General features: G+C 35.8%; 1 protein-coding gene across 3 annotated transcripts in view; it reads left to right on the forward strand.

Moving 5' to 3' along the window:
• The window catches only part of SESN3 (sestrin 3), a 73435-nt gene that overhangs the window by 4045 nt on the left and 54495 nt on the right, over positions 1-14895 (forward strand). The window contains exon 1 of one of the 3 annotated variants that reach the window (XM_082683384.1): positions 11504-11541. The exons of the other annotated variants lie outside the window; for them this stretch is intronic. The gene's annotated coding sequence lies outside the window, so the exon portion shown is untranslated. Of the gene's footprint in view, positions 1-11503; positions 11542-14895 lie in introns of those variants that run through there. 3 annotated transcript variants of the gene reach the window in all.

The raw sequence follows: 14895 nt of genomic DNA on the forward strand, positions 1-14895 counted from the left end.
TTATCTTTTGTTACAAGATTATTATGTGCAGGCTGTGAATTAAAGCTTGTTCTGCTATGCTTATACATGTATTTGAATCTTTTTGTTAATATGCTATTGGTAAGAAAGATGGTTAAAAAAATCCTTCCTACGTGTATCTACTCATGTTATATTTCTACTGTTAGAGTTTTATTTGTTAACAAACTTCTTGTTAACAGTAATTGTTACTTCATAACTAAAACACATTAAAATCATTGTTTTGTATATTTATATGTTGCATAGTTCAGATCCAATTGAAATTTCATTTGTAAAAGGGGTTCTGTTACTTCTCCCACCTTCCCACCCCCTGGGAACTGCCAAAACATACCTTCTAATGTAGTGATGGGGGAAGCCACTAGATGTGCTCATGGTCTCTCATAGATCTTGTAGTTTGGTACATCTCTGGCAGGTCTTTTAATTTGGGGCAAATTAGTTAATTTCCTTGAAGACAAATTTTTTTCTGTAAAATGTAGATAATTTCTGTTTGACTTAAAGGCTGCTGCATAGCTCGAGAGAGAGAATGTGTTAAAGTGCTTTGTAAACCATGAAGTGTAACTTATAAATATAAGAAACATATGAGCCGATTTATTTTTCCAGGTCACTGTAGTTCTTTGTGAGTTACAGCAATATATTTCAGTACATAGTGAGTAATTTGGTTAGTCTTCACTTTTCTGTCCTTTTTAACTATAATGTCTGTAAATGAGAGGTAAAGATACTATGCTTTGGTTAGAATGATCAACATACTGGCTTTTGATTTGCATATTTCTATTTATACCTACTCCTCCCCCTCTTATGTACTAATCCAGTGCATTGCTTTTATTTTTTTCAATAATTAGATAAAATGAAATCGCCTTTTCAACACTTCGGCAGATGAGGAAAATTAGTAGTTTGAAAGGACTAAAAAGTCAAAGATGACTATATTTAATAAAATATGAAGATATTTAGGGTAAAGCAAAGAATAGTTCTAATTTAGGAAAAGAGTTACGGGAGGAAAGGTGTCAGTCTCTTCTCCCCATCTCTGCCCCATTTTTCCTTTTTGAAAGTATTGGGTAATAACTCAAGTTTTGTCTAGACTTTCATTCACTATTTTTAGAGGGCTTTCACATTATCTCAGTTGCTTCTCACAGAAAATTTAAGTGCTGTGACCTCTATCCTACAACTAGTAAAAGAGTCCATTTAATTCTTAGAACCACTTCTGTAATAAAACAATATTCTTATGGTCCCCTGAAGTATTGAAGCTACCAGGGAATATCTTCAGCATCTGTGAATGGCTCTAGATCCCCCACACACTCCACCTGGCCATTCTTTCTCTTTATGGCAGTGAATGTCGTTAGTGGTTCTTCAATGAGTAAAAATGCTCATTTTTGAGCATATGTTTATCAAAAGCCTACATGGATAAAAGATCCATTGGAAGTGCAAGCTAGGCAAATAGATTTTAATAGGATAGAGAAGGTTCAGTTTCCTGATAGGGTTTCAGATTCCACATTGTAAGGGACTATTAGGAAACTCAGCTTGTGGAGTTTTGGTGTGCTATCAAAGAAGCATATTCACAGTTAACTCCTTCATTTCCCGACTTCTTAATGTGTGTTTGAGGCCAGATTTTCCTCTCATACTTCAATCAAAACATTGCAACAGATTGAATACAGAATCAGATATAAAATTCAGCTGTCTTCTATTAAACAGATACTAAAGAGATCTGCAAGCCATAAATGTCACTCTGCTCACTATTTTTTTGTTTTGGAAAATAAAGTTATTTTGCTAAAAATATGTGCCTTATGTTAACATGTAATGGATTTATTATTTTAAGTGAATTAACATTTAACATTTTCTCAGTTTTAATTCCTAATACAGTAAATATTGACAGTTATAACCCATACACAAACAAAATCTCTTTGGTTCCCTCTGAAATTTTTAAGAGTGTGAAGGAGTTCCAAGACCAGAACATTTGAGAACTGTTGAGCCAGAGTTCATATACATGTATGGTGCATATAAATGTAATTCTCAGGAATCTATGGGGAAAACAAAAGGCAGGTACCGCTCACAGAAAATGTAGATGAGGCCAACCCAGTCACCTCTATTCTGTGTGAGGATCACTTGCAGAGGCTACTTAGTACCTTTTCAGTGACATCTTAGAAGCTTCTCCACTCTCACAGTAAGGGTAAGGCTAACTAGAAATGATCTTTACTTTGCGTGAGCATCCCCCTACCTGGTAAAAACCAGGGAGGGGGACTAACACGTCTCTGGCTCTGAGAGAATATTCTAAGTACTCCGCAATGAAGAATGGTCAGATCCAAAGATTATGTCCATTGTGTTCTAATCAGTTGACTCTTGGCTGAAAAGGAAAGGTTCAGAGTAGCCAGGTTAGCCTTTTTTCTTGAAAGTTGAGACATGTGGGAGAAGCAGCAGAAGAAGAGACAAGAAAGAATCAGAGAGAGAAGTATTACTGTAGACTGCTGATAACAAGCATTGCTAGAATAAAGGAAAAGAAAACCACCACTGTAGATAGGAATTAGGACAGCTCTGAATGTGGGAGTCCCTAAATACTGCAATCCTCAAAGATAGGGCGTTTTCTATTTTGTGTGTAGGGGGTGCAGGTTACTCTGTCCACACAAGCTACAACAGACAGCCACCTGCAGTTCAGTGTGGTCTTGAAGGCATGGGCATAAGGCTCTATTTATTCGATTAGATCTAGTGAGACCTGTAAATGACTACCAGTATCTAGACTATCCCTATGATACAGTAAATACATGGCAAAACCAAAATGATTGGTGATGTTCCCACACAGTTACCTTAAGTGCATAAGTAGATGAGGTATAAACTACTTAAAAATATATATCCTATACCATCTAAGTCTACAGTTAACATGTAGAATTCCAATTTGTCTTTCAAAAATCTTCAGAGCTTGTGACATCTCCAAAGTGTTTCCTGATCTTCAAACCACTTTCCTTCTAGCTCCTCAGGACTGCTGTTCTGCCCAAATATACTGCATTTATCATACTTACCACATTAAACTGTAATTAACAATTATTTGCATATATCTTTCCCCTATTAGGTTTCTTCATATTTGGGATCTAGTTAACAAAGTTTATTTTTAGCAAAATTAGAATTCTCATTTAAAGATCTGTTGCTCTTATAAACGTTGGCAGTATACTTATATTGAACATAATATAATCTGATAAAATGAGAACTTTTCTCATTTTCCAGAATAGGTTTGATATTTGTCTGATATGTCTGGTCTTTACAGTCATATTTTGTTCTCTACAAAGAAAGAACACTTTGAGTTCAGTGGCAAAGATGACTTTACCATCTTCATGACCATGGGAATGTTTCAGTGAAATAAGCTATGTTTTGGAGGGAGTTCAGATAGGGGGCTGGAATGTCAGTTCACTAAGAGGGTCAGGACAATGGCCTTAGCTATTGGTCTTTTTCAGAAATGTAAAATAGCCATTGCTTTGTTATGGACATATACTCTACTTCCTGGAATGTGCTAGGTTCGTAAGGGATGGCAGTTTTGGGGTACTAAGGACCTACCTTCAAACTCCCAAGATTCGCTGTAGGCCCCTTTCTAAGGTTCTTTTCACATATTATTCCAGGGAAGCCTTTCCCTCTTCCACTTCCCCCACTTTATTTTGGAAATCTCCCAAGCCAGCTGTGATCCCCTTGGCCAGCAAGCACTCCCTTGGTAACTGAACCAGACAACTCTTCCTGGGCCTGGACTGCCCCTTAGTTAGCCTTTACTTTTTTAGATCCACCCAGAAGTGAGTCACTTTTTGGTCTATGGGCCAGGATATTGACTGCGCCCGGAGGGACACATGAATATTATGGGATGTTTCATGGTGGTTTGGAATAACCTTGCATTTTGTTGCTCAAAGCTTCCAATAAGGAGTAATGGGCATTTAACCTTAGATTTCATGAAGAATGTATTAAATGTATCATACATGAATAAGGGTGAACAAGTATAAAAATGGCTGATTTAGGGCCATGTTACTTCTTGCACCAGAGATTTCTTAAAGTGTAAAATATACATTTGAGTGAGACTTATTTTTTCTACTAATTAACAACTACTTGTAGTGGAGGTAGGTATATGTTCTCATTCCTAGGTACATATTTTATTTTTACATCTCCCTCTCTTGCAAAGATGAAACTAGTCGCTTGAAGAAATGGAATTTCTCTTTCCAATTATAGATATAGGCTGAATATTGAGAAGGCTGAAATTAACCTCCTGGCTAACTAAAGCTGGATTCTGTGAAAGATTATTGTAATTACCTGCGATCATAACCCTTAGTCTTGAAGTGCATTTTATAATTACAGTAATGATACTAGCTTTTTTTTTTTTTTAAGGTTTTATTTGACAGAGAGAGGGAGCACAAGCAGGGGGAGCAGCAGGCAAAGGGAGAAGGAGAAGCATACTCCCTGCTCAACAGGGAGCCAGATACAGGGCTCCACCCCACATGCCCAACTGACTGAGCCACCCAGGCGACCCACTGGCTTCTTTTGAATATCTCCTGTGTGCCATAAACTTAACTATATAAGCCCTGCATATGTATCACATTTAATCATCATGATGATCCGATAAAGAATTATTACATTTTATGGTTGAAGAGTTAGGGCTCAGAGAGCTTTAATTACTTGTTTAAGGTCATAGTACCAATAGGAGGTTGACTCAGGATTTGAAACCAGGTCTATCTCCTTATACAGATACAAACACTGAATTTCCTTAATTCACACGTTTTCTTTATGGAACAAGTTTTACAAAATGTGAAATTAACAAAACTTACTAGGACTTGATTCATCAAGAGATTAATAGGGATTTCAAATTCAGATATTTTCTACTTTATTTTTATATTAGAAATGCAAATTTCTTTAAAAGACTAAATAGATTGACAAACAAATTGAGATTCTCATAGAAAGTTTTGGCCTGTCTAATTAGCTCTGTTACCTAGGTCTGTTAATTATTTGATCATTCTTCCTAATCCCAGGATGGATTTTTCCTAACTTTCCAGCAAACATTGACATTTCTTTTGCCAATCAGTCATTCATTAGTTCAGCAACACTGATGCATTCAATACTGCTGACATAGATCTGACAAAAGACATTGTCTAGAAACATTTTGAGTGTTTTGTTTCTGGAGTAGGACCTCTAAAGAAATGTTCTCAATTTTTAGTGACATTTTGCAGTAAAAAAGAGTTATTTAGGAAGATGTAACATAAATGCTCATTTCCACCATATTCCATATTGGCTTTCTGTGGTAAGGAAAAAATGATGCTAGAAGGAATCCCAGATCATGGGACTGGTGTCCAGCCACTGGCCTCCCCTTACCTACCTTTTGTATGTGACATCTACAGAAGACTTACAGAGGAGTTACCATTGTTACAAAGGGTTTATGTTGGGGGGAGGAGTTTGTGGGAAGATGTGGTCCTGCTATTTGTAAATTAGAACTCTTGAGAGTCTCTCCATAGAAACACAGTAAGATATCTAGTTAGTTACTATTAATATTATAGTTCTATCAACACGCCTTTACTCATTAGCTTGGAAACCTAACCACTAGATATAACATTGTCTCCAGGGGAAATTGCATTCCAAAATCTAAGTAACTGCTTCACTGGAGGGCTTTCCTAACTTAAATGCTTAACAGTAAAAAGGGTAAATGATTTTGACCAAAAATATTTTGTCATATGTTCCCTCTGAGACTATGTTTGGTTATTGTGTCTAACAGGAAAATTCCATGGATGCAGTTCTACCCAGTATTCAAGTAACAGTTGAAACGAAGAAGGGGATAAATATTGGGTAATGGTGAGGTGTTGGGATAACCAAGGGCCCAACATCAAGCTGACTTATCCTTGCATGCTTTATACTTTCTTCCTATGGCTCTAGCCCAAGCACAGTTCATTTTAAGCTGGGTGGGATATTTTTTTACTTTACATTTTGTCTTTAAGGTAATACAAATGGAAAAAAAAAATTTAACCCCTCAGGAAGTTTCCTTCTTTATATGAGATTAGGGATTTAGCTTGTATATCTTAATTTTTTTGGTATAAATTAATAAAGGAAAACACACCAAGCAAATTTACTCCACCAAAAGGGGATTAAAACAAAAATCACCTAAGCTAAAGGTATCTCAGCACTAAATCCCAAATAATATTCAAATTCTTTTCTATAAACCTTTTTGTATAATATATTAGCTGAAATTAGTGAATTCTTGGGGGGGTGCAGAATATCTATTTGTGTTGTACTTTTATTTTTTAATAGAGTATGACCTATATAATTAATAATCTTGTAAGCTATTGTTTTATATTGGGTAGCTATTAAGGTAACCACAAGGTCTAAGTTTTAATATTCTTTAGGCAAAGTGTATTGTTGAATACCCAAGACTAGTATGAATTCATAAGTGTTCTTTTATGCAAGAGACCTACTTAGTATTTAGTGCCCTTAAAAATGTTTAGGCAAATATGAATGTGAAAACAATTCTCTTTTTATGTAAAAATACATACATTGCCATTTTACGCTTATTCTGTATCTCGATGTTACTACTCCTTCATATCCTTCATACTTTTAAACAGGCAAGAAATGTAAAGGCTGTTGACATTTATAAACCACTCACATATTATATGAATATCTGTCATTCTTTTATATATTCATTCAGCAAACCTCAGATGCTCCTACCTGTTAAGTGCTGAAAACACAGACAGTGAGGACATCAGCGTTCTTGGTAGAAGCTGGGTGACGATACAGCCTACATCTGGATCTCCGAAAGAGAGCTTCACAATTACGCCCCTCATTTGATAGATGGTATAAATAGTGTTTGGCAAATTTCTTCTGCAGAGGACTAGATAGTGAATATTTTAGGTGAAGCCTAAAGTGAAGCCTAGGTGGTTTCTGTGCAACAACAACTCTGTCCTTGGATGGCAAAACCAGCCATAGACAACTCATAGAGAATAAGCATAAAATGGGAATGTATATATTTTTATCAAAAAAGAATTGTTTTTACATTTTTATTTGCCTAAACACATATTTCCCCTCATTCTTAAGGGCACTAAATACTTTATCTCTTTCATAAAGGAATACTTAGGAATGGATGTGGCTTTTATTCTGATAAAACTTTGTTTATGGACACTGCAGTTGTAATTTTATATTATTTTCCCATATCATGAATATGCTTTTGGGTTTTTTTTTCAATAATTTAAAAATATAAAACCCAGGCAGTAAAAAAAGACATGGCAGGCTGTATGTAGCCAGCAGTCTAGCCAGCTGACCTCTTGGTGTATGGGATGTGCAAGGAAGTGGGCATCAGAGGCCTAGATTAGCTGACTTTTCTGGATTGTGCCTGCTCATTACTAACATATAGACAGTATATTACCTCCCTAAAAAAAGAAAAATTCCTATATCATTCGAACTGTGTTTTCATTAGTGTGCAAAATGAATCCAAAGCTGACTATGAATAAACAGCAAATCTGCAAAAACATCTAATTAGAATGACTTGTCTTTAGTACCTGGTTAGATAACATAATTTGAATCTATCCAAAGTAAAATTTCAAAAAATCTGTAAATACTAAATATCCTTGAAAGCACATTTGTCACATTTGTCAGTCCCCTCCTCTTTTTTTTTTAAGCTCTTTTGCAGTAACTCCGTATCACACCTTGTTGTGGTTTTAGTAGGAGTACCATTATATATTGCACAGTCTTACATTTTAATTACAGTTACATTTCAAGAATTTTGCAAAACCTAACTAACGAATGCTTTGATTTGAGAGACCATAGTGCAAAACTGGCTGCTTAAGATTCTAAATGTGTTCTTTGTGCTGGTCAGAATCCCCATGTTAAGATTTCAGAGCTCTGTCATCCATAGTGTCTTTGAGGCCTTGAGTGAGTAAAATATAGGATAGTTCCCTAGACGCTTCTTATGACTACAGATGGGCAACGCGACATGCATCATACTTTTTCTATAGTGAATTTTAAAGTGTTGAATTCATTGTCTTAATTTCTCCACCAACATTAACATAGTGGCATTCAAGAACTGTGTCATATGGTAAGTGAGACAAACACATATTCCAGAGCTGACAAGGGTAGTACCCGAGTGCTGGGATGGGCAGTATGTCCGAGGAGAGGGTAATTCAGTGGAAAAAAAACCCTCCTCTGGTGAGCAGAAGTGATGGCTGTCAATAATTCAAAAATGGAAAATCGTTAATTATTCAGGATACTTTTTAAGACGAAGAGTTTTAAAATTTCACACCAAGTATTTAGTCAGTGAATATAAAATGGCACCATTTACCAGAGTTGCACCTTTGTAAAAGTATCAGTATATGATGTCTTCCGTGGTCTTCAAATGGCAAAGCCAGTACCGAGTGCAAGATTCAGACCCTGAATCAGAATTTTCACTGAAGTGAAGATTGACAGACAAGCTATGCATTTTAATATTGTGTGCTTCATACTATATCTGGTAGGGAGTTCTTTTGACCAACTCTTGTTATGATTCTATATGGGAGAATTAAATTTATATAACCCAAGTACTGATATGTATGATTATGCTTATCTAGTTCTCTCTTATGTTATGAAGTAATCACTAATCTGGTGTTCTTAGTTTTATTTTTAAAGCATAATTGATATACATTATATTAGTTTCAGGTGTACAGCATAATGCTTAGACATTTGTATACCTTGCCAAATGATCACCACAGTAAGTCTAGTTACCGCCTGACACCACACAAAGTTATGACCTTGTTTTTTCCTTGTGATGAGCACTTTGAAGATTTACTTTCTTAGCAACTTTCCATTGTGCTGCCAGTAGTACAGTCACCATGCTTTATAGTCCATCCCCACTACTTATTTATTTTATAGATGGCAATTTGTGCTGCTTGATCCCCATCACCAACTTTGCCCACCCCTCCACTGTCTTCTCCCCTGTATCTCTCCTCTCCACCCATCTAGTCTCTGTATGAGTTTGATTTTTTGTGTGTTCATTTATTTTTTTAGATTTCCAAGAGGTAACTGAAACCATACAGTATTTGTCTTCCTCTGTCTGACTAATTTCACATGGCATAATACCCTCAAGGTCTCTCCTTGTTGCAAAGGACAAGCTTTCCGTCTTTTTCGTGGCTGAGTGGTATTCCATTGTGTGTGTGTGTGTGTGTGTGTGTGTGTGTGTGTGTGTGTGTATGACATCATCTTTGTCCATTCATTCACCAATGGGCATTTAGGTTATGTCCTTGTCTTGGCTATTGTAAATAATGCTTTCATGAACTATAAATGCAGATACCTTTTTGGGTGTTAGGCTTATTGTTCTCTTAAGATAAACGCCCAGATGTGGAATTGCTGGGTCATATGACAGTTCTACTTTCAATTTTTTTGAGGAGCCTCCATACTGTCCTCTATAGTAGCTGTATCAATCTACATTCCCACCACCAATATACAAGGGCTCCCTTCTCTTGTCCTTTTGATGATAGCTATTCTGACAGGTGCGAGGTGATATCTCATTGTGGTTTTGATTTATTTGCATTTCCCTGGTGATGCGTGGCATTGAGCATCTCTTCATGTACCTATGGACCATCTGGATGTCTTTGGGAAAATGTCTATTTAGATCCCTGCTCATTTTTTAAATTGGGTTGTTTGGAGGTTTTTGTTACTGTATCAGTTTTTTATATACTTTGAGTATTAACCTCTCTTCAGATACATGATTTGCAAATATTTTCTCCCATTCAGTGGGTTGCCTGTTTATTTTGGTTTCCTTTGCTGTGCAGAAGCTTTTTAGTTTGATGTAGTCCCACTTGTTTATTTTTGCTCTTGTTGTCTTTGCCTTTGGAGTCAGAGTAAAAAAAAAAAAAAAACAAGAATGATGTCAAAGAGCTTAACACCATTGTTTTCTTCTAGGAGTTTCATGGCTTCTCGTTTTATATTCAAGCCTTTCATCCATTTTGAGTCAGTTTTTGTGTATGGATTAGGATAGTGGCCCAATTTCCTTCTTTTTTGTGTGGCTGTCCAGTTTTCCCAGCACCAATTTTAGAAGAGATTGTCCTTCCCCACTGTATGTTCTTGCCTCCTCTGTTGTAAAGTAATTGACAGTATATGCTTGGGTTTATTTCTGGGCTCTCTATTCTGTTCCATCGATCTACATATCTGTTTTATGCCAATACTATACTATCTTGATTACCAGAGCTTTTTAATAGATAAAATCAGGGAGTGTGATCTTTACTCTTTTCCTCAAGATTGCTTTGGCTGTTCTAGATCTTTTGTGGTTCCACATAAATTTTAGGATTGATGCACTTTGGTTTCTAAAACAAATCCTATGATGTAAAAGCAGCTATTCATGGAAAATAATTTACTTTTAATTGTTGGTAAGCTTTTAAAGGTAAGTACATCTATGTGTTTTTTTCTTTTGTTTCCTTTACTAATGGTCTTTATTAAAGTGATTGCAGAGACAATGTTTGTCACAGTGGCAAATGGAAAGAATTGATCATTAATGAGTGCCTTGATGATAACTCCATCTAACTTCAGATATTTATAGAAACAGTTGAATTTTTTAAAAAACTGAGTAAGAAACTCACTCAGAATCCTACTATCAGTATGCTATCAGGTGTTACAGCTTTTGCTTTAGAATGCCACTAAAGTCTGAACTTAGCTTTTAATAAACCACAGTGTTACCATTTATCAAAGGTACTCTGATGTCATGAGAATGAAGTAGTTTGTCTACCGGTACTTCTAGCTAGCTCATTACTTTGTCAGTGACAGGTATACATTTCATACCCATAAAATAGTAGAGGAGTATATTGTAATTATAAAAGGATACTTTTTTTTATTCTATCTTTATAGTCATTTTAATGTTAGTGCTTATGGATAATCAACTATTTGACAGAGCTATAGAGCACTTGAAAACCAAAATGCAATGTGCTGTCAGTTGTAGATCAATTCTAGATTGATTGATAAGGGGTGTCTAAAATGAAAATGTAAGTCAGTGGGAAAGCTAGATTGAACTCCCAGAAATGTTGATACATACGTTTTCTGGATCATATGTAAATGCATAATTGGTTTACAGTTATTTCTAAGAAAAAATTTGCATTCAATTACTAAGTTTCTCCACACAAGTCTATAGTAGATAGTTGCTTTTCAAGGCCAGTTGAATCCACAGGAGATGCAACCTTCTTTTGTTGGTCAAGGGTTTGTTTTCCTGAATGTCATTGTAACCCCAGCAGCTGCCTAACCACTGGATAACAAGTGTTAGGAATTAACTTGGTTTTGATTGAATGGGTATCCTTTCCAAATTGCTAAGATTGACTGTCCTCCCCCAGACACACCCCTGAGACCAAAGCTGTTGTTTTATTTAAAATGGTTCCTTTGGGGAAATATGGAAGTGATATATTAACAGAATAATAATAATAATAATAATTCTGTAAGCTAATAAGCCTATTTAATGTCCAGGACAATGGTTCTTGAAGTGTGGTCCTGGAACCAGGAGCATCAGCATCACCTGGGAGTTTGTTAGAAATGCACTATTTGGGGCCCTGACCCAGCTCTGCTGAATTAGAAATTTTGGAGGTGAGGCCTGCCCATTTGTATTGTAAAAACCCCTCCAGGTGATCCTGATGGGTTCTTAAGGGTCGAGAACCACTGGTCTACAGTTATTAACCAAATGCTTCTACAAATCAAAATTGTATGGGTTCATTTTATTTCCAATATGCTTTATCGATTGTTTGAGAAATAGGGTAAGAAGAGGAAATTGTTTCAAATTAAGTCAGTATGAAATCCCTACTTTTTATGGATAATAAAGAGTATCAGCTCTAGAATCAGAAAGATTTCTTTGCCTGTTTAAAAAAATACAGATTTGAGACCATCTGGTACAACATGCTCACCCTAAGAAATATAATGTCTTATTTTATTGTTGCTGGATTCTGAACTTTAGCTTAAGGGAAAAAAAGAGTTGGGTTTTAGAAGCTGTTTTATGACTGAACTCAAATGAAATATCTTTGGAAATTGCTTATTTATATAAATATAGTGTTTTAGTACCAACATTGATAGACTTGGATGGGTCTCACCATCTTAAATTATTTTTATTTCACAGAAGATTATAATTTTGGACCTTTTTTTTTTCTGAAACAGAAAGAGAAGTGATAGTATTTGTCCTAAAGACAGGTTTAGTATTGAAAGATTGGAAGTTTTTGATTGTTTTGTTTGTTTGTTTGTTTTGTTTTGAGTCCCTTAGACAAATTTAAACATACCTGTAAATTATGGATATTCCTCTTTACCTATAAACTGGTTGCTTACTCTTCAATTACAGATGGGATGTCAGAAAGCCAAATCAGGAAGTCTGAAAATTAACACAAAGGAAACTTATGGAATATTTCTTATACGTGGGCTTTCTATAAATCCAAAGGGTAAAAGGTTGCTCTTTGAAGGGAAAAATTGCTTCGGCCAGTTGTAGTTCTCGCTAGGATAGTAAATAGAAATAATTTTATCTTCTTATTTGGTTGCATATAATTTTGAGGTAATGGGAGTTTTTCTCTTATCGTCTCCAGCTTAGTGGTAAAATCTAACCTGTGTTGACCTTTCTCAAGAAAAATAACAAACTGTATTAAATTGCCCCCTACTCCTAAATTTCTATTTATGTGTTTGCTGCCCCCAGAACCATATGTAATTACTTAATTCTAACCCATGGAGAGTGATGCTTTTCTATTGACCACTTTTCTATCCTTCTGCGAGGAAAGGACTAATATAGTACCTTAAATAGAACTGTCTCCATGGCAATGGGCAGTCAGCTTTTGACTTTGAGACTCATAAAAAAGGAAATTTAGAAAGGCATTTTCATGGTCTAAAATAGCAGTGCAGCAAAAGGAAGGTATGAGAATATTTCCTGTCAGTTATTGCCTGTCTGATGAAGCTAGCATAACATGATTTTTTTTTTTTTACATAGCACTTTTCATCTGAGCATTTCAAAATGCTATACAACAATCCTTCCTTTAATTAAGGAGCAATAATTATTATCTTCAGATTAATGGAAAATTTGAGCAACTCAGATATAAGTTTAGGATGGGAGCCCCTGCCTGAGGAAAATAAGGGTTGCTTAGCTCTAGTTGTAATTTTATTCTCATAAAGAATAAAAATACTAAATTATGGGTCATTCTTGATTATATTTAAATAGAATTCTCCGGGGAACACTGGAAGCAGTGACAAGATTAAAAATAAAAGCAACACTTCGTGCCTATTTTTTCCCCCAACTGCTTCCTATAATTTTGTGTCTACAGATCACTTAGGAGACTCCACTGGCAACCTGCCCGCCTTCCTTGTTCCCTCTTGCATCCATACCTACTTAAGAGGCAAAACTTTGGTTCTCACTGTCGGGCCACCTTGCCTTCCATAAAGGTCTGTGAGAGTGCTGTTTAGTAGGAGCTAAAGAATAAAACCACATTATCATCTGTAATCTTTTGTCTTTTCTGTATGTATTTCCTTCTCAACTAAGCCTTATCTCAGTAAGGCTTCATTTCCAGATGAATGATCTCTTACTTTTTAAAGTAGCATCAGTAAATGCTTCCTGATCTGAGGTTACTCTTAATAAGGGAATCAACTGAACAGATATGTGACCTAAATGCAGTAGTATACTGGACTGCTCTTGGGATTATATTTGTGCTTTGAAGTGAATAGTGAATGTATTGTCCGTAATAGGTTATTGAGTAGAAAAGGCTGGATTTATTTTTTTAAAGGATATCTTTTGACATCATATGACTTCGTACCATTTTCGTTCTTAAAAAGGTAAAGAAACTAGAAGGTGGACTCCAGGGGTGCCTGGGTGGCTTAGTCAGTTGGGCATCTGACTCTTGATTTCAGTTCAGGTCATGATCTTGGAGTCCTGAGATCAAATCCCACACTGGGCTCCATGCTCAGCAGGGAATTGGCTTGAGATTCTCTCCCTCTCCGACCCCACTCACACCCGCTCTCTTTCTCTCTCTCTCTCTAAAATAATTACTTAAAAAAGAAGTGTGGGCTCAAATTAGTAATGTCAATTCCTGGGCGATGGGATTGATTACTGGAAATTATTTTTATCATTTACTTCCTGTTATTGTCTTTTGTTTCCACAATAAATGTATATTTCATAAAAATTTTAAGAACTATCACTATTTTGAAATAAGTAGAACAAATAATTTCAGTGCAGAGAGCAAATCCAAGTGAGATGATAAATTAAAGGCCCATTGAGACAAAAACAAAAGCTCATAGATATAATAAATATCCATAGTAGCTGTGGTAAATTGCCCAGGGAATAATACTGTGTGTGCAGATGGTTCATAAGGACTGACACGTATAGACATCGATGTATACAATCTGGAAATGAATGAAGGTATTGTAGCTATCTGAATAGCAGTTTCTGTTCTGTTATCATATGCATCATTCCAAGATTTCTCTATAGGAGCCTGTTGTACTTACTAGTATTTAAACAGAAATTTATTTTTTTTCTTTTAAATTTGAATTCAAAAGATAGCTGCTATTGTATTGTTCTACTTTTAGATTACATGGTAAATAAGACTTCTTGTACAAATTCCAAAAATTTCTCAAATATTTAATTTGACTATTATATGTTAATCTGGAGGTGTAACTCATTAAGACCTAAGGATAAGGAAAGATGGTTGCCGTATGAAATAATTTATTTTTTATGATTTATTTGTTTGAGAGCAAGAGCGAGATGGCTTGTGACAGCAGGGGGAGGGCAAGGGGGAGAGAGAGAGAGAATCTTGAGCAAACTCCCCACTGAGCAAGAGCCAGACTCGGGGCTCCATCTGGGGACCCTGAGATCATGAGAACCGAAGTCAAAGCCAGAGGCTTAGCTGACTGAGCCACCCAGGTGCCCCTGAAACAATTTAATTTACAGTTATTTAATTTATATTTGTATTCCTGCATTTTTGA

The sequence above is a fragment of the Mustela nivalis genome (assembly GCF_964662115.1).
Source record: "Mustela nivalis genome assembly, chromosome: 9".
In the NCBI taxonomy this organism is placed as follows: domain Eukaryota; kingdom Metazoa; phylum Chordata; class Mammalia; order Carnivora; family Mustelidae; genus Mustela; species Mustela nivalis.